Source organism: Sus scrofa, chromosome 18, assembly GCF_054392235.1.
Source record: "Sus scrofa isolate SSC_HxYL_T2T_F1_AM1 chromosome 18, Sscrofa_HxYL_maternal_Yorkshire_Landrace_v2.0, whole genome shotgun sequence".
Lineage (NCBI taxonomy): Eukaryota > Metazoa > Chordata > Mammalia > Artiodactyla > Suidae > Sus > Sus scrofa.
Genome location: NC_139400.1, coordinates 39979923 through 40000686, shown reverse-complemented (window position 1 = coordinate 40000686; position 20764 = coordinate 39979923). Strand labels below are relative to the sequence as shown.

Below are 20764 nucleotides of genomic sequence, written 5' to 3'. Positions count from 1 at the left end.
CCTAAAAAGCATTAAAAAAAAAGAAAAAAAGAAAAAAGAAAGGAGATTACAGCCAGAAGAACCCTTCTCTTCTGTAAACAATTTTACCTTCACCTTTTGCAGGCATGATTGTTTGCTCCTTTTTTTTCACCCTCTAGTCACAGAATTTAAATGTCTGTTTCATTTAATCAATTGATTTCCCTAATCTCCCTTCCCAAGGCCACACTAGAAAACCATGAATATGAACTCGCAGGATGAAAATCAAAATATAAGCATGGTTGTATAAGGATAGGGAGAGTCATAGTAACATGTTAAATTTTTTTGGTGCCATTTGATGAAGCTCGTTTTAGTTGTAGAATTCATACCATTAAAGGGAATGGACTTAAAATGAACTCTTTATTGTCTATACTGGCTACATGGACAGTGATAAAAAAAAATGCTGTAAGTTACATGAAATAGTTTCTTTATTGAGCTAATGATGCAGCCATGGAGCACTGAAGTATTTGGGAACAACTGTCTGGTTGTCCTCATCTGCGCCGAGGGAATGCAGAGAGGGAGATTTATGCTCCCCTCTGAGGTCTGCTGGGAGAACGGACAGATGAATGGATCTGTGAAGGGTAATGGCCCAAGACAGCAATGCCATTCCTGCCTAAAACATAAATGGGCAAGAATTTCCAGAAATGTGTGGGTAACTTTAGACTGTGACTTCTGATTACAAATTTCAAAACTACATTTTTGTTATTTCCTTGGTCCTGCTTTTCTAGACAGTTGTGACTCTGTTGGGTCTACAAAAAAATTCGATATCTGGATTTGCTGGAATGGAACATTTTATGTCATCTTTAAAATCCACTCAAGTCGGGAGAGCATTTGCAACTTTGATAATCTGATAGCTTCTGCTATTCCAACTCCCAGATACTAAACTCTCCAAAACTGCCTGACTTTCCATCTTTGGCTTTCCCGCACTGAATCATTGGCCATCTCTGCGTCATCTAATGTCTGTCCCTCTTAACTGGGCAGTTACGGGGATGGGTGTTTTCATCTTGCTTCAGCACCGAGCTCATTCTGGGGGCCCAGTGAATCTTTTGTAATAACAATAGGCACTGGAAAGAAGGCTCTGGCTCAGAGCTGCCTGGGGGAGGAGGGGAACATCTGTGGTGAGTCAGGACCGGGCCGGCTCCCATGCCAGGAGTCCTGTGTGGCTCCCTGAGCACCGTGGAAGAGGCGGACAGCTGGCTCTCATGGAACTGATTTTAGTGTTCCCACTGTAGTGTGAGGTTGGCTGGATGGAGGGATCATCAGAAAAATGAGGCCGGCTGGGATGTGGGAACGTTTTCAAATGTACAACCCACTCTTTTTCCAAGCTTTCATGGGATAATTCAGCTGCATAAGCAAGAAGTGAAGGAAAGGGACTCTGTTTAATGTGACTTCTCTTTATCTGTCTGTTCTTGAGATGGGGCTGTGCCGGATAGCAGTTAACATCTCTGTTGTCCCGGACGCCTGCTGCCTTCTTGGTTTGGACATTGAAGGCATAATTTATAGGGGACTGTTAGCTGTCAGTGTGATGCGGCTGTTTTTACTTTTCTGAGAATAGCCGAGCTCTGGAAAGTCAAGGGAGTGGCTGCTTTGGAAATTGTATTCTAATTAAAGGGTGTATTCTCGGGCCTCATAAATGAGATCCAAGCTGAGAATAATTTCCAAATTATCCTGTGAACTTTAACCCTGACCTCAGTGGACCACCCACTTCTGGCTCACACTTCTGAGTGTGCCCCACATGGAAATTTGAGCTTTGCGTGCCTTCCCTGGTCCTTCTAGCAAACATCACAGGTGGCAGACCTGAGGTACTGTGCTCTCAGGGCCTGGATTTCATATTGGTTGCCCTTGAGTTGCTAGCTTATTAGAGAAAATTCTTTCTGGAAGTTATACATAAAATAGAAGAAATCCATATGGACTCAAACATTTCGAATAAATAGGCCACACACAATCCTGTCAGGGGATGTACATTGTGATTCTCTTGTGAAATTTAAATTAAAAAGATGATTCCAACTACTTAAGTTTGTTTAAAAAAAAATCTAAATCAAATCATTAAAGAATAAAAAACAATGGAAGTTTTGTGAGGAAATTTTGTAATTGGAAAGTTTTATTTTTTTTCTATTTTATAATTTTGTCCTTTTTACAGTTTAAAAGGCATTTACAGTCTGAAAAAATCTTTTGGGGTATAGTTTAATTTCTGGAATAGGGCTTACATTTTAGAGTGTAGAAGGGTGTCTTTTTATGGGAATACTGGCTAAGACTTTGGCTTTCACCCTCAGATTAGCATAAATGGGATAGTATATAATTTGGAGCCATGCCTTATTTTAATACTCACTAGTCCGCTGACTTAATAAAGTAAATGTTGCAGTGAAGTGACACCCTCAATTAATATTAACTTTTCTATTTAACCCATAATATGCATAAACTGATAACGGGCAAATAGGCAACATTTCATGTTTTAATTAGACTAGAAAAGAAGCAGAAGTAACATTTTGATCTCAGTCTTGGGGGATTTATAAGGTAGGAAGAAGTGTGTGTGTGTGTGTGTGTGTGTTACTATGCTTATGCTCATAGGCATGACGAAATTTTCCTTTAATTTAGGTCAAATTCTACTATTCTAATTATTTCCTATAGAGAGAGAGCTTACATTTTTCTTTGTTCTTCTTTCTAAAGTGCCTCAGGTCTCTATCTCAGATTTTTCTAGGTCTTCCTGAAAAATTCTTATTAGTTAACTTTATCCTTGGACATTGCTTTTTACATAAACGGCTCCTAATTCTAAATGTCATTACTTAACTCCAGAAATTTTCCTTAGCATCTCTTCTGAAATAAATTTCCCATTAAATTAAACTATTTTGTTCAGCTAATTCTCTCCTTTGTGATTTGGTAGAATTCCCATGATCTAAAGCAAAGTTAGATTGCTCTACTTAAATGGTAATCCCCATTCTGTTTAACCCATTTATTCATTTTGAAGAGTTTTTAGCCCTCATAGTAGTAAGCACTTGATTGGTGGTAGAACGCAAGCCCTCTTTCTCTAATCCACACTTGCCTCTTCCTTATGGAGCTGCTGCATCATTCTTTTTCACCCATCCTCCTCCTTGAAACCTTCCTCTTGGCATCCTCTGAGTTTCTTCTCAACATCAGCAGGCTCTATTGTTAGCGGCTGTATTATTTCTTTTGCCAGCTTATCTCTGATCACCCCTCATTGAATTCCATTTTGTCACGTTGGGCATGAGGGAATGCTTCTTCAGTGCAAATACTGAAAGAAAGGCAGATACTGCTCAAGTGCTCAAGTGCACTATTTATATACTTAGAGCATTCCTTACTTTGAACATAAGGAAAGAGCACTGAGAGGTTTGGATTTAAATTTTTTCAATGGCTCTCATGTTTGAATGCTCATTGCAGTAAGTATTATTTGGTTTTCTTTAGAATTTAAATAAAAGTGACCATAAGCACATTCTCCCTCCCCGCCAAGAGTTACCACCCAGTATGACTAGGAAATGCAGCTTTTGTGTTAGAATTCTTAGGTAATCTGGGATGCTTTCCCTAATACATGGTGCTCATTCATGGGAAGCCGTAATGAGAGGAAGTCATGGTGACGTCTTTCTTGCTCAGTCCCTAATTTTATATATGTGTCTCAGAAAAATTCTCTTTTTTCAAGTGCTGACCAAATCATCATGCAGCTGTAGTTCAGATGCTTTGGTTATTGCTGTAGAGAGGAATTTTTAGCCATCAATTATTCCAAATCTCAACATTTGGTTTTAGGGTTGAGTGGATAAGCCACTTTCAATGGCTCTCCATATTTAACATGATGGTTGATGATAACTGTGTTCTAGAATGGAGTTCAAGTTCCCAACACACTTTTCCTCAGGGTACATTATTCCACGCTCATTTGGGTTTTGCCCCCAAAGCCAGGGAGAACCATTGTCTATCTTCTGTTTGGATCATCTTAGATTCAGGGTGCTGGAGAACAATGGAAAAGTTCAGACCCTGGGTGCATCGTGAGTACTGGTGTTGAGCAAGTTGCCCAAACTCTCTGAGAAAATGTTTCTTTAAAATGGATATCTTTAGAATAGAATCTTTAGAATGGAGGTACTAATTCTGTATATCTCATTGTGTTACTTTAAAGATTATGCAAGAAAATGCACATTTAGGGAGTTCCTGTTGTGGCTCAGTGGTAACATACTTGACTAGTACCCATGAGGATGTGGGTTTGATCCCTGGCCTTGCTCAGTGGGTTAAAGATCTGAAGTTTCCATAAGCTGTGGTGTACGTCACAGACGTGGCTCAGATCCAGTATCACTGTGGCTGTGGTGTATGTCGGCAGCTGTAGCTCCAGTTTGAGCCCTAACCTGGGAACTTGCATATGATGCCAGAGTGGCCCTTAAAAAAATGCGTATTTATGCTTAATTAGCACAGAGATAAGTGTATAAACACTCAATGGATTTATCATTTTTTATTATGATTATTCTTGGGCCCAAGTATCAGTTATGAAACTTTTTTTTCCTCTGCAGTTCCAGTGGGTTAAATGTCCAGACATGCTGAGTACAGAGACCAGGCGTTTCTGGGACCATAGATATTTATGTCCCTAACAATAGCTGACACATTGTATGCAGCGTGGTCTATGCTTAATAAAAACTTGATTGCTTAAGTGTATTCAATTAAGGAGAGGAGGGAAGAGATTCTTTATCCATCTTGCTTCTACTGTTTCAGACTTTAAGGTCCTATGATGCATTTTCAATAACTGCATTTTTCCTTCTAGTCCTTCTAGCCCCCTTCTTATTCCCAAGCCACAGATGGTTCCTTCATGTCGAGTTCCAAATGTTCATAGATGACTCTAGTGATGTCCTATCAAGTGCTAGATTTGTGTGCTGTTCATGATGAGGCTCTTCTGAAGTGTTCTCGGTGAACTTTGGAAGAAGATCTGGATAACATTTATTGTCTGTGGAGGAGGGTAGGGATGACACTTTCTGTAGGACCTTTTTGGATCCCCTGTTGCTAATTTTTCTTGCCTACCTAGAAGAAAAGAGATTGCGGTGACTTTAGTTCCCGTCCTTCCTTCTTTATCCTCCCTTTTCTTGCCTTCTCCCTACCTCCCCACTCTCCTCCCTTCCCTCCCCCATCTTCCTTCCTGTACGGTTCTCTGCCTTTCTAAATTAGTTTTCAAATTTTTGTTGTCTATAAAAATATGTTCTGTTATTTTTCTTATTATTCCTATTAATATTATTAATTTCTTCACCTTTCACCTTTATCAGATACCATGACCCATTCAATTTGCAATCTATATCCTACTACACTTTTATTAAAGATTTTTCAGATATTCCTAAAATCTTTAGATCTTTATTGGGGGAGATGCAATGGTGGTGTTGGAGTACAAGTGATGGATGAAGGCTCAGTGAGGGATCCAGATTTATTCCTTTCCCATTTGGGAGTTCTTCAAGCCTCAGGGAGGAGCTGAGGCCTGGGAACTGGCTTAGAGATCACCCTGAAAATGCTAACTACTGAAGAAATAAATAACTTTTAATGATCAGGACCGTAAATACTGTGGTCTAGATAATTTTAGTTCTCAAGCCTCAAACTTCCTGGATCTGAATGCTGTGTGAATTTATGCACAGATTATTATTTGTAGAGCGTGTTGCTGCAATGAACTTTGAGGATTCAGAATCAAAATGTAATTTTGAAAACCGAATAAAAAAATCAATTATATTATGATGGAGTGCTTCCAGTACACTGGTTCTGTGTTGTGTTGGGGATAGAGTGATGGATGGTACAGCCTCTGATTTCAGAATTTACAATCTGGTGGAAGGGATACATGGTTTATCTTGAAATGATAATGTGTGTTATGAGTGCTGTGATGAGGAAGTGCAGGTGGCTGTGTTCACATTTGAGAAATGCAAATACTTAGGTAGGGGGAGGGTCTGAAAGGGCTTTGCAGAGGAAGTGATATCTGTGGTGATGCCTAAGGGACGTGGCCACCCCGCGCAGAGTGGGAGAGGAGATGGGGACAGAGTGCTCCAGGCCGAAAGATCAACACACTGATGGGTCTAGAGGTTAGAGAACACAGCCAGCTGGAAGAGAGTAGAAGTTTGGTGTCAGCTGGGATGTCAAATGTTAAATGAGGGATGATGAGATGGAAGGAAGGACTCTGTTAACAAAGGGTTAAGGGAAGATGGAAGATATTGAAGGGAGTAGTAAGTTCAATGTTAGTTTGGCCCTGTATTTTAGGATGATTGCTCTTGCAGTAGTTAGAAAGTAAATGAGAATAGGAAGGATTGAAAGCATTAAGAGACCACTGGATTTTCTTTTCTGAGGAGATGTTCATTTGTGCTAATCATGGACTTGGAGAAAAGACTTGTGGCTGCTTGATGGGAGGGGGAGGAAGTGGGAGGGATCAGGAGCTTGGGCTTATCAGACACAACTTAGAATAGATTTACAAGGAGATCCTGCTGAGTAGCATTGAGAACTTTGTCTAGACACTCATGTTGCAACAGAACAAAGGGTGGGGGGGGAAATGTAATGTATACATGTAAGGATAACTTGATCCCCTTGCTGTACAGTGGGGAAAATATATACATATATAAAAGAGACCACCTGAGACTGTTGTATGCATCCACCTGAGAAAAGAACGTGGCTTGGACTGGGGTAGAGGCAGGTGCAAGAAGTGGGTGGATTTAGCTTTTTTCTAACGATAAGTCAGTAAGACACATGGGGTAAGGGAATGGTAGGTGCTGGGAAGGAGGCCAAGATCTTAGTTTGGACAAATGATAGTGTGATGAAAGGATAACAGGGCAAAGAATTTAAGGATGTTGTCCGAAGAGGGCTTGAAGTGATGGGCTGTGAACATCAGATGGGTAGGGAAAGAAGGAAAGACAGGAAGGATCTTAAAAATGAGAAAGAAGAAACCAGGGAGACTAACAATCCTTAAAGTGTTCTGTTTCTAAGAAACGAAACAGGTATAGGTGCAGTAAGTAAATACGATAAGTAGAAAGAGAAGGCGGATGATGAGAATGGAAACTGTGAATTTAAGATGTCTGAGGTGGGGTAGTCCCAGGCGAGGACAAGGACCACAGTGTGGCCATGGGGATGGGTTCCTGTGATAGCTTTTCCTAAACCCAGAGTGCTCCCTTGGGAAGAGGTTTTGTAGGCTTTGTAAAAATTGCCATACTTGACAGGCGAGGAAACAGATATACAGAGGTTTCCTTCAAAGGACATGGCAAAACTGGGGCTTTATCTGTGTTTTTCATGAAGCTCACTCTCTTGAACTCCTCACAGAAGCTTGAGAAGACAGCCAGTTGGTCCTTTCTGGGTCTTCGCTGCTTTGCCCTTGGGTCACCAGTTGTAACTAAATGGAGTGGTAGTTTGATATTTTCTAAGCGAGGCCCCTGAAATGAGCAAAAAAGAATACATATGATTCGAAGCTGCTGGTTTTCTTCTTATTATTGTTATTTTTTGACTGTGTGGTGCAGCAGCTTGATGTGGGATCTCAGTTCGCAGATCAGGGATTGAGTCTGGGAACTGGACGGCAGCAGTGAAAGTGCCGCCACATCCTAACCACTAGTCTGCCAGGGAACTCTCCTAATTAAAATTTTTTTTTCCTTTCTTTTTTGGCCATACGGAAGTTCCTGGGCCAGGGATCAAATCTCAGCTGCAGCCGTGACCTATGTCGCAGGGTAGCAATGCTGGATTCTTAACCTGCTACACCACAGCGGGAACTCCTTAAAGTTTTTTCTTAATGGAAGATATCTCCTCACGTTATTTAGCCCTAGGTGATTGTATGAAATTGAGTGAGGACACATTAGTGAAGAGGACTTATATTCTGTATACTTTTCTTCTGTATCGTTTTTCCCCATGAGGTGAATTCTTTATTAAAAGCAGTAATATTTTAAAAAGACAATTCTCCTGAATGGCAGAAATGATCAGGGTGAGGGCCAGCTTCCCAAAGCTGCATTAGAGCCCAGTTACCTGTGGGAAATGCTCAAGTCACAAATAAATCAGGAGATTGAGCTTGCTTCACGTTCTGTAGAAGATGAACCAGCTCCATCACGTTGGAAGTAGAGAGCAGTGTAAGATGAGAATGCAGGGCCCCTTGTTAAAAACTTATTATGAAATTCAAGATGGCAACAGTAGAGCATTAAACCAAGCTCACGCCCTGGTTCTTTTCAGCATAGCGCTCCATGCTCTTGCCCGGCTTATATGCCCTTGAAGCTGGGCCTGGCTGAAGCATTGAGGGAGTGGCAATTCAGTTCTGGTAAGCAACAAAGAATATATTGTACCAATTCTATCATGTGTTCTTCAGTAAGTTCCCAAAATTCAAGAATGTGGGAGTTTTTCTGGGCTTGGCGAATCAGTTGATACGCTGCTAGTCCCAAGCCTCAGTAGCTTGTGTAGTTCTCTGAAACACCTGCCATGATACAAGCTCTGGAAGGCATTGGTTCCTAGTGTTTGTCCAGCCTCTGGAGGGGTGAGACTGCTTCGAGCTTTGCCGAGGGCTCAGTATTGAGAGTGAAGGGCTGTATGTCAGAATGAGAAGTGTTCGGTGGAATCGCCTCTCCACTGCTGTCCAGAGCTCCATGGTTCTTCTGCCTTAGCACGGATTGGAGTCAGTACTGGGACTTGTCCCATCTTCCTTTCAAGGAGTCCTTAGGGCATTAGTGGTAGATCCAAGCAGTTCCCTCCTAGAAGCTGGATTCTTGTCCAGTCCCTGGGTTCTCTAGCAAGAGACACAAAGTCAGGGAAATCTCTTTAAAATCCCTCAGATGCTGATATTCGAGGGTAAAATTGCTCTAAGTGAACCAGAGAAGAGAGTGGGTGGAGAAATTTGTTCTGCTTTGGCACATTATTTAATTAAATATGTTTTCCATGGTTCTTGGGAACTTGGATTGGGAGATTTAGGAGGAAAAAAATGATTCCCACCATTTCAAATTGTCACAGATAATTGATTCATGCTGGTGTAACTGTAATCAGACCATACATCTCATCTTTGGAAGTTGCTCATCATTTCTTGTCTTTATGAAAAAAATACTCACATGTCATCTGGAGGCCTGTCTTGGCGGGTTATCTTTTGCATATTCCTTCAAAGTTAAAAAGGTACTGACATAATCACAGTGAGTGATAATTTAGGCTGGAGTGGTGACAACAACACATCTAACAAAGAGTGTGTTCCTGTGTAATCAATATTGTCCTACCATTCCTTTGAGTTAGGCTTTTCTCATTGCGCTTCTCCCATATACAGTATATTTTTTGGAAATCTTATGAAGTAGATCTGAATGAAAATTTACTACTGCAAATGTAAAATTTAACCCATGTTCTTACATGTTTATGTCTTCAGTATTTTGCTCCTTAGCCAATTTAAGGGGGTTTTTGGTCTGGCTTTTTGAGAGAAACAGAACGAAAGCCATTCAGTAATTTTTACTCAGATATGCATAACTTGCCTTTTAATTTTTTTTAAATAAAAGGATTCCTTTTTAACTTTTAAATTTTAAATACCATACTTCTCTCTATATTATATATATTAATATGTAATATATATTATAAATTATATATATCCTTTTTTAATAAAGGATTGAATAATACTTAGTTTTGCCATGAAGCCCTACTTTGGACTAATTCAAGGCAGGGTAAACCACTAATTTCAGGCTATGACATCTTCTCATTGTTTCAGCATTAAATGTGAGCCAAGTTGCCAGTCTGGTACGTGGAAAGTTGATGCGAAGGGGTGTTGAGAGTACATGAATTCCCTGGAGACACTGAAAATCAAATGATGGAACCATAGTTAGTCATTGTGTAAACTGATGTGGGGTGTAATATCGCTGTGACTATTTATTCATGCCTTTAGTTCCACTTTCTAGCATAACCTATTTTATGCTTAACTATTGTCTTATTTTTTCTCTAAGTTAAGGCTCCCCAGTGTTTGACTGATGTAGAGCCTCTTTTACTATCTTTGAAATGACTTCGGTCCTTGCCTTCTTTAACTCTGAAGACTTTATATCCATGTTACTTAAGCCATTTTACACATTTTGCACGTGTGGACACACCTTGGACCTTGCTGTCAGTGAGATCTGCTCTTATTCTAAGATTTTGAAAGCAGAAATTAACTTTATCATTCTTCCTGTTCTTTACCTTAATAATAATTATGCCTCATCTGCTAACTATGTTCTTTTCCCCTGTAGTATCTCACCTCCTTCTTCACTTCACCTAGCATTTTTTCAAGGTCATCTGGGACCTGCAGATGGTCCTTCATTATCCCACTAAATTCTACGACCCTATGCCATATTTGCCAAGCTTATGCTGAAGCTAAGGTAATGGACTCCAGCCTAAGACTCCTCATTTCTGGCTCCAGAGGCTCTGGATCATAGACAAAAATGTTATGCAGCAGAAGGAGGAGCCTTGATAGGAATTTGTGGTCTCTAATCTCAACTGAGTCAACTCTGCTACTAGTAGATGTACAGTTTCTGGTGGATGTCCACGCTTGGTCCATTCTGGCTGTTTGATTTTATGACATTGTTTTATAAAGACTCAGATTATATTCTAATTCCTCCATCACTGAGATATTTTAGGTTATATTTAAGCACCAGCTCCTTGGATTCAACCCAGTTCTGGTCTACAGGGCTGATACCTTAGCCTGTCTTGATCTGTGTCATGAAAGGGTTAAATGCAACTAAAATGGTCTTCTTAATAGGTCATTTTTCTCAGTTAGTCCAATGGCTTCTTCTCAGTCCTCATTTTTCCTGTAGAATTTGACAGGGCATAATTCCTGCTTGAAATTCCTCCTTCTGCCACTCCTCCCCACCTCCTTCTTCTTCCATAGCTATGACTGGCTTCCTTTCAGTTCCTCAGATGCCCTGAGTTCCTTTCTGTCTCTGGGCTTCTGCATGCTAGGTCCCTTCCAAAGGCAGGCTTTCCCAGACCTCTCAGTCTAAAGCGGGTTTCCCTGTTTCTCATAGCACCTTTTCCTTCCTAGCCCTTATCACAATTTATAATTGATTTTTTGCTGTTATGTGCTCAATGTCCGCTGGCTTTAAGTTGCATTCCCAGCAATTAGCATCATTCTAGGACGACAGCAAATTTTCAGTGAACTATTTTGGATGACTGACTGTGGGAATAAGATAAATTTTACTTCTTCCTCCACTACTTCCTCTCAGGAACTTTTCCCACAACCACAACACAATGCATTCCTCACTCTTGCCTCTACCTCTTGAGTTTTCCTTCTCCCAAGGTTCATTCCTGTTACCTGCCTTGCCACATCTCAAGCCAGCTTTCTGCATCTCAAGCCAGACATCTGTGATTTCTCCTCCGTTTGGACTTGCAGAGTGTTAATCTTCATCTCTCCCAAAGGACTCATTAATTTCAACGTTGGAGCGTGTCTGTGGATGGTCCCCTTCCCCGTCACTGAGCTGAAGGCCGCTTAAAGGCAGAACTGGCATCTCACTCAGTTTTGTAGCCCTTGCAGCATCTGGCCCAGGGCCACACATGAGAGTTGGTTCCCAATACGTACATGTTAATTGTTGAATAGATGAAACTCGGTACCTTTTGACTACACTTAGCTTCCCTGTAGGAGACTGACAGCTTTGAATTGGTTAAGCTGTAGTAATTTGTCTTAAAATGTGGACTGACTATCGTTGCTTCTCTTAAGGAGCTAATTTTCTCAGTCTACAGTTCATGCATATCAAAGGATGCTTTTTATTAGTTATATTAACAGTGTTCTTACTTAGAGCTTTTTAGAGTTAATGGAATTTTTCATATTGATGATCTAACTCAGCCTATCAGCAGCTTTATCAGGCACATGGGGATACCTAGTATCTGTAGATGAAACTGAGCTCAGAGAAGTCAGGCCATGTGCCTGGGGCTGCACAGCTAAAATCCGGATTGCCTAGCAGTGATCCTCACGTGGGGGTGGGGTGGAGCAAAGGAAAGGGTAAAGACTTCATGGTGTTTATGGTCCCCTAGAGACTGCGTAAAAATCACAGGGGGAGGAGTTCCCATTGTGGCCCAGTGGAAACAAATCTGACTAGTATCTATGAGGATGCAGGTTCAATCCCTGACCTTGCTCAGTGGGTTAAGGCTTGGGCGTTGCTGTGAGCTGTGGTGTAGGTCGCAGACTCAGGTCAGATCCTGCGTTGCTGTGGCTGCGGTATACGTGAGCAGCAGCAGCTCTGATTTGACCATTAGCCTGGGAACCTCCATATGCCGCGGGTGTGGCCCTAAAAAGACAAAAAAAAAAAAAAAAAAAAAAAATTAAAATCACAGGGGGAAATGGTGGTTTTTCTCAAATTATAAGCTTATTCCAGGCTGGAAATTCTAACCCATTTCCCGAATTGGGAATTATTAACGTTCTGCCACCATGAATGATATGACTATATCCTGCCTTTGTGTTAGGTCAGAAAAAAAGTCGGGGAAATTGCAGTCTGCTATACTCCTTTGGAATGTTATTTTTGTTGTGACAAATTGAAGATAATTCCTGGGCTTAATATATACTGGACATCTTAGCAAAAATGTCTTTCCTTCTCTTTCTTTCTTTCTTTCTTTCTTTCTTTCTTTCTTTCTTTCTTTCTTTCTTTCTTTCTTTCTTTCTTTCTGTCTATCTTTCTTTCTTTCTGTCTATCTTCCTTCCTTCCTTCCTTCCACCAGACCAGTCGCATATGGAGGTTCCCAGGGCAGGGGTTGACTCAGAGCTATAGCCACTTCTTTAGTTTTCAGAACTATGTACACATTGCCTCCCTGAGCACTTGTTCTCCTTCCAAGAGATAGGCAGAGTCTCCTGGCATCTGCCGTTCTTGTTGTGGTATAAAGCTGTGCATTTTCCTTGTGCAGCAAAAGGAGACCTTAGTAAGGGACGCTGAAGATCTGGCTCTGGGGGTGGAGAGCAGGAATATGATCCTACCGTCAAATCCCTTTGTGTCCTCAACTCTTCACATTAACTCAAAAATAGACCCCCCTCTCCAGACCAGTGACCTCAGAATCATTTGGAGGTAGGGTCTGGACAAGCTTAATTTTTAAAAGCTCCCCAGTTCTGAGGTGCAGCTCAGATGTAGAACAGTAAGGTTTTTCATCAAATATGTTGCCATACAAGAGTGTGTAAGATGAGCTGAAAACTATGAGAACAAATTTTTATTTGAGGATTTGAAGCCTCTTTTTTGGAAAGTGGTTTCTTAAAGTTGTGACTATAAGACTCAGAGGAACTGATAGACATGGCTGCCTATTTGCTAGAAACAAATAGGTGCTGGCTTCTTATCTTACCCCTTTGGGAAAGTTGTTTTCTGGAGAGATGTTTCCATTGTTTAGAATGTGATTTTTACTTCAGATTTTGCTGTGTAGCACTTAAAGTTTTATTTATTTTTATTTTTTTATTTTTTGTCTTTTTGCCTTTTCTAGGGCTGCTCCCACAGCATATGGAGGTTCCCAGGCTAGGGGTCTTATTAGAGCTGTAGCTGCCAGCCTACGCCAGAGCCACAGCAACACGGGATCTGAGTCATATCTGTGACCTACACCACAGCTCAAGGCAACACTGGATCCTTAACCCCCTGAGTGAGGCCAGGGATCGAACCCACATCCTCATGGTACCTAGTCGGATTCGTTAATCACTAAGCCATGACAGGAACTCCAAAGTTTTATAACACCGGTAAGGAACAATTATAATTTGCCTTGTTAAATGGTACAGTGAAAAGACTTTAAAATCTAAACCTTGGCATAGCTTTAAGGAATTATGGATCATCTTAGGAATCTTGAAATTTATTAAATCAAAATCAAGGTTTGCGTTACGTGAGTCACATGTTTCAAATACATAAACCCTTTCGCCTGTTTCTCTGAAGAATTACAAGTGCTTGCTCCTTTTATCTTCTTTAGACACTCTCTCCCGAATTAGAGTAAGCTGTCTCTTTCACTTAAAAATATTCTGGAATAAGCAGCCTCCCAATCACGTATTTGTAGATACATTGAAAGAATATCTCCCTAACTATTACAGCTAGAGTTTGTTCTTTGAGTAAAGCAAAGTCTCTTATAATAGAGATACAGTTTACCTAAGAGTCATATTAATAAGTTAAAAAAAGAGATCAGCTTTTTGAATAATATATGAATTCATATGGTATCAGTGGTATCTAGGCATTTGGGACAATACATAATTAGTTTCAATTCCCTTTGAGACAGAGATGTGGATGTTAAAATAAATTGCTGATGAAGCATATACTTTGGAGAACAGTGTATTTCAAAACTTTGTGCAATATCAGCTGTTTCTTTCAATGGTATGGAAGCATATAGCCTAAGACCGAGAAGATTTATTAGGGGTGGTTTTAAACCATTCTTACTGTATAAAAGTTCATAGTTTGCTACTTAGAACTGGATACCAAAAAAGAAGAAGAAATATGTATGGGCCTGCTCGGAAAATGTTGGTTCTATGCAGCTTCTGGCACTATTGTTTGTAGCCAACAACTCAAATAATAATTTGCTTGAATAATAATAATTAGTATCTCAATACTTAAGCATTTAAAAGGGATGGGTTATGTAGTTAATATGTCCTACACTTTTACAAAATGCTGAATAATGGAGCTACTCCAGAAAAATGAGCACTCAGAATAAGAAGACTTAAATTTGTGTGATAAAATATTCTGAGGGAGGAAAGAAGGAATAGAGTTTAGAATAGATTGATTTTATTAAGTAACAATGAAGAAACTACCTCTGTGGAAGGAACTATTTTGCTACCAGGAATAAATATTCCAAACTTGCACAGTAGAATATCTGATCATTCTCACCGTGAGGGGCTTCCTTCCAAGGTTTTAGTTTTGTCATGGAAATTAACCAGGCTACGATAAGCGTAGTATCTGTAGTATAAGACCCTATGCAAGCAGTTTCCATCAACTCTTTTTCTGAGACTCATAAGCAAAATACTGTACCTTCTTATCTTTTGTACAACTCCTTAAAGTTGGTACTATGAAATTGATGCACATTATCATTGTTATTTTAAATATGATCAAGAGTTTTCTTCCTGAGAAGTGGAGCCCATGACTTAGCCAAGGATTCATCCCTCTGCTCAGCATTGTCTTTCTCAGGTTTTATTTTGTAAACACTGAGTTTGTGGTCAGTTTCTTGTCCCCATTAAGTCTAAAGAAAATGAGAGGTTTGTTACGACACTCACTGGGAAGAAGTCTTCAATTTAGTTTGTTTTTCTGATGACATCTACAGTGTTGGAGTAAAAATATTTAAATGGATCCATTCACAGAGTGCATGCTTAATGTGCTAAAAACACAAATGGTGGGAGTGTTCATTTCCTGCATTTGCTTTTTTTTTTTCCTTTTAACTAAAAACAAACAAAAGCCTAGCCACTACTTCTTGGTTCTAAAAAACAGAATCGGATAGCTCAGCTCACAGGGTCAGAATCTACAGTTCTGGCAGGCTGAGTGGGTGCGATTATAGCTTGGTCAGTAATAATGACAAATTTTAGTGTCTATTTTAGTGTATGAAACACTAAATTACAATGAATTGAAAAATGGGTAGTTTCTAGTCCTAAAATAGCTTTTCTTGGGAGGGGGGTAAGGGTGACGTTAAATCATTTCAGGATGGTTTCATTCTTTTCCCTTTTAATTGCAAGTACAGTGTTGTTTTCACTTCTTTGCAGGTTAATACAAATGTGAAAATACATGTGGATGATCTACTTGGAAAAGAGATAGAGACTTATTACTCTGTATATCCCGCCCCCAGTGTAGCCATATGATTTTTTTTTTTTTTTGGCACAATATTAAAATTTAGTTCCTTGGAAAATGTCATAAAGAAGTTATTCAGATAATTTTTTTTTTTTTTTTTTGTCTTTTTACCTTTTCTAGGGCTGCTCCCGTGGCATATGGAGATTCCCAGGCTAGGGGTCTAATCAGAGCTGTAGCCACCGGCCTACACCAGAGCCACAGCAACGCGGGATCTGAGCTGCATCTGTGACCTACACCACAGCTCCCGGCAACGCTGGATCCTTAACCCCCTGAGTGAGACCAGGATCGAACCTGCAACCTCATGGTTCCTAGTCGGATTCATTAACCACTGAGCCATGATGGGAACTCCCAGATAACTTAATTTTTATACATCTTCATAAAGGCTGCCTTCAACTTAGTTTCTAATCAGCAGGGTCTGATGCAATCCACTCTAGTATGCCTTGCAAACTAACTGCTGAAATCTTATATACTGTTAATGATTATGCATGAAGACTTTGGAAGAATTGGTGTGTCACTGACGAGGGATAAATACGTAACAGGGTGCTTTTTTGAAGTAGGGAAGGTATATATGTGGCAAGCCAAGTAGCTTGACTCCCAAATTCTAAATAGACAAAGCATTTGGAGGGAAAAATGAAAATGAAATCATGGCCAAATGCTTGACTGACTTGTCAGCAAGCTCCATGTTGACAGGAGTGCGCCTTTTGGTCAAACTCAATAAAGCAGCAGCACGTAACACCAGTGCTTAGAGAAAGGGTATGTGTGTGTGGGAAAGGTGAGGGGTAGAGTCCAGTGATTTGGATTCTAATTCTACCTAAAACCTATTAGCTGTTGGGCATTCGGTAAGTCATTTTTTTGTCACCCAGCTTCAACTTCTGTATCTTTAGAATATAAATGGGAAGAGTACCTTCCCTCACTGCTTTATGAGGTCGGGGAAGAGCCAGACATGGAAATCTAAATGGAACTATTTTAAGTCTAAGTTTATATGTACATATACAAATAATATAGCAGTTAGTATACTAACTGTTATTACTTTAGTTATATGTAATGATGAGAATAACCAGTACTTGGGTTAAAGGTGAAAGTGCTGGGCCACTTTGAGGTATGCCTTGGAAATTATGGAATGTCTTCCATAATTGCATTTTTAGGCTGATCCAGAGATGCTAAGTGGAGAACCAGGAAAGAAAACAGGGTGCAATGCTCTGCATTCTCTCACTGCTTATCCAGGTGTGGTGGGGAGGAGTCAAGTACCTGTACCATGGCCTCTTTCATAAGATCCTAAAAATAATCACCCACATCAGATCATCAGAAAATGTGCACTGAATAGACCCTCCTTATTTTAAACTTAATTTTCATATTTAAATATAATGAAAATCTCTCAGATAAAAAATATACAAAATAATATGCTTTTACAAAAAGGAACACCCTTTTTGTCCTTGGTTCCTGGTAATACCTGCGCTATTAGTGTTTCCAGTGTAAAATGATGCTTCTACCTAAGTTACCAATCAATTGCGATTCACTGCTGTGTGGATTTACATGCTTGTTAGTCAATGGGATTCTGACTTTTGTTAACATTAAATTAACTACTTTGGAAATGGAAAAAAAAGAATATGCAAATACCAGTATACTTACCATGCTCAGATTTAACAAGCATTAACATTTTTCAGGTTTTCTTGTGTTTTTTTCAGTTTGTTTTTAAAAAGAAAACATGTTTTGTTCACCATAGCAGGGTGACATATATATTCCATTCTTTTTGGAAATATATCTTATATGATAATAAATTAATAATTTTTAAAAGAAATTTAAGGAGAGGGAGAACTGACGGGGATATGACAATGGCTCAGAGATGCTAATAATTTTTTGGAAGATGAAAAGTAATGGAAAAATAATAACTGACTTGGTAGCACTGACAGCCAGAACCAAAGTGTCAGTATATGAGATAATACTCACTACCCACTAAAACTCAAGCTTTGGGTGAACCTGGGCTCTTGGGATCTGGGGTAAAATTTGGACTGGAGAAGAAAAGGGCAGGTGGAAAGCTTACACTCATAAGACTGAGACCCTCAGACCTCTTCCGCCCACTGAATCTGAGCAGCCGTGTTACTTCCACTCCAACCCTCATAAGACATGAGCGTGGTGCTCTGGGGAATTTAAACCAGGGAGGCTCCAGACTCTGGGCACCTGGCACAGTAGAGGAAGGGAGCGAGGGACATGCTGACCACAGGGTGCTGGGTGATGCTCAACGGCCTGAAGGACGAGACACAGACGCAGTCCTAACCTTCTCTTGCATTTATAGCTGTGAACCAAATGTCTCAAACCAGAGGAAGTACTTATCTTCATATTTTCTTTTCTTCATTAGTTTTCCAATTTTGGGGAAAAAAAAAAGTGGATGTGGTTTCATCTTTACCTCCTGCTGGTTACCATAGTCAGTACTAGCAGCCGTCAGCTCCTGACAGCTGGCTAAGAGCCGAGAGCCTGTGAACCTTGTTAAATTAGCCACTGTTGGCTGCCGGTGGACAGAAAAGTGTTCAATCCCTGCCACAACTCCTTCAGGTTAATCCTGCTCCCAATGACTGTACCTTCTTAAGGTGTTATACCTTCTACCCTCTCATACTTCTTTCTCTAGAAAAAGAAGAGAATTTTAATAATTGTGTTAATAGGTATTATCTAGGTGGCTTAGATTTTAACTCACAAGGTCCTAATGAGGAGAGTACTTACACTGATTCTTTCCAGATTGTTTTCTAGATACCATGTCATAGATAATTGCTTTTCTCCATGTTTCCATTGAATCATGAATCTCTATGCTTTATTAAAATTAAGGAAAGTGCCTTAGAGATCCATGTGTGCAACCTCTGTTTTTTTCAGTCAGCAGAAAGAAGTGAACAATTTGTCCACAGATAATCAGGTGGTTAGTGGCAAGATCAGGGCTATCATTTTTGGAAATGATCTTTGGTTATCAACGAGAACACCTAGTTTACCCCTCGTGATTTGTAAACCACAATGTGGGATTTGAAAAGCTATGTTAGTAGACACTAATTCCTAGAATTTAAGAGGAATTTTAAAGGTTGCAGGTAGGTAAACTCATTCAATTCACTGTCCAGTTGCCCATTTTGTTCTTTCCTATGAGTTTACCTTGATGATAAAAATTGCTCTTGGTCAGCATTCTGCCCATCCTTGGTTCCAGTATTAGAATTATGATTCTCTAGTCGAGTGCATGAGGCAAGAGGCAGAAGAATCCCTGGAGGAAGAATGTGTTTTTTGAAGCCACACCAAGATGTTGCTAGAGGGTGTACATTGCTCAAATAAACCCTGTGGAGTTGGGAAAAGGTTGAGACTTACTGCTTGAGAATTGCATTTTAATTGAGTAATAGAATCTGATCTAGGAAATTGGAATAAAATATGAAGATAAGTACAAATGAGAATGATAATGTCATTTCTAAAATCGAGCAGATTCATAAGAATAATAGCAAGATTCCCTCCCAACCATTCGTTTTACTCTTAAAGAACATCAGATAATTCATGCTGTTCTCTCTAACCTCAGAACAATTTTCACCCAATTTCAATATAAATAGATTTGTACATTTCAGAGAAATGGATGCATGTGTGTCTTTCTTGGAAAGTAATTAAAGGATAAGATTTCTATAAATGTTTCCTAATATTCCAAATTGTGGTTGTGTTTTACATCTGTATACAGTTGATGGCCCCTTTATGTAACTTCCTAAGAACTCTTTTATTGAGAGTATCTTGATTCACAGTAAGTATTTAAGTCCACTTCTGGTCACTTATACTGAAAGTGGTCTTGTAAGTGAATAATTTATTATAGTAATGGCTTCTATAGTAAGGAAGCACACTATCTGGACAAATATTGCCAGGAATTGTTTATGGAAGCACATTCTATGATTTTTCTAATATATTTGTTAATGTGTACTATTTGGATTAGGCAATAAGATGTGCTCCAAAGAACTGTGTGAGTATTCTCCAGCCACCCTGGCTTCCCATCAGTTCAGCAAATGTGCTGAGTCACCCTTGACTGCTTCAGGGCTGGTCACACATTGTTAGCCTGGCCTGGAATCCTGGTCCCCCTCTTTGCAAGTTCCTTTCCCCTTTACATCTCCGTTGAAATGCCATTCCTTGCTAACCAGATCAAAATAGTTCCCCTTGTTATCCTTGCTGATAGCAGTACCTTCCCTTTGTAGGACTTACTATCATTTCACATTGTATATTTATTAGTTGCTACTTAATGTTTAAAATCTTTTTTTTTCCCACCTCTATTGAGTCTCAGGACTGTCTGATACACAGACGTTCAGCACATGTTTGGAAAAAGACTATATAACACATAAAGAAAACATCATTTTATAGATAATGAGCACTTCCACTCACTCTTCTATCTTCAAATGCTAAGAAAAGAATCTTTCAGGTTTTTTTTCTACTAGCTCCAGTTATTATTTATGTGTTTTTGTCTACAGTTAGAAAACAGAGCATCGCTCGTTCTTTTGATTAAATTAATATGAGGTCATTGGGGCTGAATAAAGTTGACATTCTCATTTTTCCAACTCATTTGAGTTACAAATAATGATTGGCCTTATAAATTATAGAATGTGTGTGGGATAGTTGCGGGGGTTTGGAGGGTGAAGATAGTTGCTTCGGGTTCTAAAGTTGTCTGGATTAAGTAGAAGTCATTGTATCAGGGAGGTGTGGGAGAAGGCAATTGCGCTTGTTTTCCTTGTTTACTTGACTAGGTATCCAGTATGTCCTTAGAAAGCTCTTATTGAAATGATTGAAATTGGGCACTGCAATATGAGCATTATTGTTTCTTGCTGTCATTCTTTCATTCACTTTTTCTAAGTGACCACTCATCTATGTGCTGGAGCAGATATTTGTAAGTGTCCTTCAGCACTTAATAAATATTCATGGAGTGACCCTACAAGTGAATGAACTACATGTTTCTTGCACAAAGGAACATATGGTCTGGTAGAGAGTGCAGACCTGTAAACAAATTTTGCTCTGGGGCCAGAGAGGAAGATTTGGACTCAGCACGTGACACAGTGCTGACCAATGAAACTTAAGGG

At 39.7% G+C, this 20764-nt stretch overlaps 1 protein-coding gene and 1 long non-coding RNA gene across 7 annotated transcripts in view; one reads left to right on the top strand and one right to left on the bottom strand.

Moving 5' to 3' along the window:
* Positions 1-20764, bottom strand: part of LOC106506806 (uncharacterized) — a 424630-nt gene that overhangs the window by 2062 nt on the left and 401804 nt on the right. Inside the window, exons 5-6 of the long non-coding RNA XR_014834197.1 lie at positions 9603-9752; positions 3056-5022 (exon numbers count right to left, since the gene is read on the bottom strand). This is a non-coding gene — a long non-coding RNA (uncharacterized LOC106506806). The remainder of the gene's footprint in view (positions 1-3055; positions 5023-9602; positions 9753-20764) is intronic.
* Positions 1-20764, top strand: part of MDFIC (MyoD family inhibitor domain containing) — a 101053-nt gene that overhangs the window by 24431 nt on the left and 55858 nt on the right. The window lies entirely within an intron of this gene.